General features: G+C 44.8%; 1 pseudogene; it reads right to left on the bottom strand.

Annotated features, from left to right (window-relative positions):
• Positions 1-2,575: 2,575 nt before the first annotated feature.
• LOC137300273 (small nucleolar RNA U3) lies at positions 2,576-2,694 on the bottom strand (annotated as a pseudogene).
• Positions 2,695-3,106: the final 412 nt, after the last annotated feature.

Below are 3,106 nucleotides of genomic sequence, written 5' to 3' on the forward strand. Positions count from 1 at the left end.
TCTTAACCCCGACCATCTAACTGTGTCTTAGAGTGCCTGGAGGACCCCCCCCCCCCAGCGCTATTTAAAGGGACCATGCAAGATTTGCAGGTTAGTGGCTGGATTATTGCTTCTGGCTGCCAAGACATTGGTAACTGTTTTTGGAGGTCTCCTAGACTTGAACGCTAGGACGTGGGGAGATAGCCTAACATTTAGAGCCAGTACGTGCAGGAGTGAAGTTAGAAAATGCATCTACACGCAAAGGGTGGGAGATGTTTGGAACGCTCTTCTGTCGACGACAGTTGATGCTAGCTCACTTGTGAATGTTAAATCTGAGATTGATAGATTTCTGTGAACCAAGGGTATTAAGGGATATGGGGCTAAGATGGGTATATGGAATTAGGTCACAGGTCCACCATGATCTCATTGAATGGTGGAACAGGCTCGAGGGGCTAAATGCCACTGTCACTTGCTGCCTCCTGATATGCGCCACCTTCTCCTGCTAGAAAGCGGGACATGTGTCTGAGTGATGTGCCTGTCATGGTTGAATAGCTACCAGTGTGTGTGGCCTGTTAGTTGTGGGTGGGCGGCTTGCAACAATGGTAATGTGTAAGGGTGAGAGGAAGCATCTGGTTGGAAGAGTTGAGTACTGATGGAAAGAGTGAGTTTGGTGGTATGTGGGTGATGGGGGTGTAGTGCGTGGTGCAGTTGGTCGGAGACGCCACTTGACAGTTGACCACACCCACTTTGACCACTCATGTCAAAGCATTGAACTTCTTTGTGCACTGCACCCACGTTCATGATGCTGTGCGCCTGGCATTGACTTCGTCCCCGCTGCCTCCCACTACCTTTTGGGTAAATGTCTGGAGGGCCTCTTGCCTCCCCCCCCCCCCCGCCCCCTCTCCAAACCCTGCGGATATAGGATGTCCCTCCTTCTGTCCACCTCTTGCACCAAGGCCTCTAGTGCATCAGCAGAGAACCTTGGTGCACACACTTTCGCAGGCCTGGCACCAACTCGGCAGATTGGTGAAGTCTGGCGTGCAGATTGGAGGATGTGGGATTTAGAAGTGTGCAACCTTTGTTCAATGTTTAAACACGTTTTGCGATGACTGATCTCCATTCAGACTCCGTGCAGACAGTAGACTGTTATTTTCAGCAAATAACAGGGACCAGCTACCTTTAAGAGGCTTCTAAGAAACATCCTCCATTTAAGAGATTGAGCTCCACTTGGTGGTGGAAAGTGCAAATTGCATTGATTCCATGTGCAAGGCCCGGAATGGAACGCTGATTGCAGGTGAGTCCTCGGGCTGGCCAAAACTTGCGTCCTGTCTGCACAGGGGTCATTGGGCGCGGGGTAATAACGCATCTTCCTACCTACGCCCAAAAACGGCCCTTATCCAATTTTTCCCCCACCCTGTCAAAGGATGACCTACACGGTGGATAGGAGGCCACTTAAGCTGCGGGAGGTGAATGTTGGTCTCAGAACTGCTGCAGAAAGATCTTCAGTTAAGAGGCAACTGAATGGTAATATCCCAGGGAGACGTGGATGAGATTAGCTAGTTTTATAGCTATAAGGTGAGCACACTGACTATAGTGTCAAAATATTTTGTCCGAATCTGGGTACTCCCAGAATGTGCAGCAATGTAGACTCTCTCTGTTCTGTGTCCTGCTAATATTCCCCCTTCCACAAGACTGGAATGGGAGTGTTTTTGATGCATGACTTATTTGGGGTTTTGGATTAGTTTTGTGATACCTAAAAGAAGACCCTTGGAGGATCTGGCTTCTGGCTCAGCAGCACACCATGACCCCCCCCCCCACCAATGCTTAGGTGGTAAGGGTTTAGCAGCTGTGGACGATTCCAACTCACAAGTAAATTTCTCACCCTCCTGTGTTTTTTTGACTTATTTAGAGAGTGTACAGTTTGGAGAGTATAGGTACATGTGCATTTCTTCAAGTACTGGCTCTGGAAGCAGAGACCCCAAGAAAAGGAAGCTGTAATAAAAATTGGATTTCCTCCTCAATATTAACCCCCCAGCAGTCAGAAATAAAGCAGGACTTTGGCAGGTGTTTGTGGTGATATACGACCGTGGTGAAACAGTTAAGGCAGCAGACCATAACACCGTCACTGTTCTCTCCATATAGTGTGGAATTGAAATCCTTTAGTACTGAAAAGTACAATCAATAGCTTGAAGCAATGCTTACTGAAGGAGGCTGACAGAATACATAAATAAGAGTTGCATTCAAATTAAGTGGCAACCTCTCAATAAGTAACTTGCAATCACCATTTAAAAGGCCAAGGGGTTTGGTTTAGGCTGGAACTATGGCTTTTCCTGCATTTAACAATCTCGTCAGGAATTGCTTTGGCAAAATAAATCTTTATGAAGTCACAGCTTGTGGCTGTTATCCACAGTCAGGTTAAAGAAACTTGGTGTTCCAGACCAGTGTCCTGGGAACTAGACACCCTCCAATCACTGGATTGCATCCATTGCACTGTTTTACGAATTAAATGAGGTCCTTGCAGAGATTCAAAGGAAAGGAATATGATTTTGTTTGGACTTAAGTTCCCAATCTCAAATTTCTGTCTCAATATGGGATGCATGCAGGAGGAAGTATTTAATGTTTCAAACTACTCATCCTTGCACTTACTTCACCTAATTTTTAGAACACATTTCTCAAGTTACGAACTATAGAAATGATTCCCAAAAGTATAGTTTTCAGCTCAGACATACACCACAAATTAACTTTTTTAACATTTTAATTACCTTGGAAAACAGCATTAGATTTTTAACTTGAGCAGGGGACCAACATACTGTTTGTTGCCTTTGGCCGTACATCAGACTCTAATGTGTTTGCCCATTTTAAGGGTTCCACTGTGCTTTGAACAATTTACTTCACCTAACATGAAAGGACATCCAGTTCCTTTGGTGTTCATCCATCTTTTTGTGGAAGCATTCTTCTGTGCTCAAGTGGTCATTTAATGATTAAATTTGCCTTGTTTACTTAGTAGAAAAGAAACTAAAACTTTTATTGTTTAAACCTCAGGAACAATATTTGTCAAGCAAGTAAAGCTGAGGTACTGTTTCATTATAAAATATCTTAGATGTGCCATGAATGCTTAACATAAGAG

The sequence above is a fragment of the Heptranchias perlo genome, chromosome 30 (assembly GCF_035084215.1).
Source record: "Heptranchias perlo isolate sHepPer1 chromosome 30, sHepPer1.hap1, whole genome shotgun sequence".
NCBI lineage: Eukaryota > Metazoa > Chordata > Chondrichthyes > Hexanchiformes > Hexanchidae > Heptranchias > Heptranchias perlo.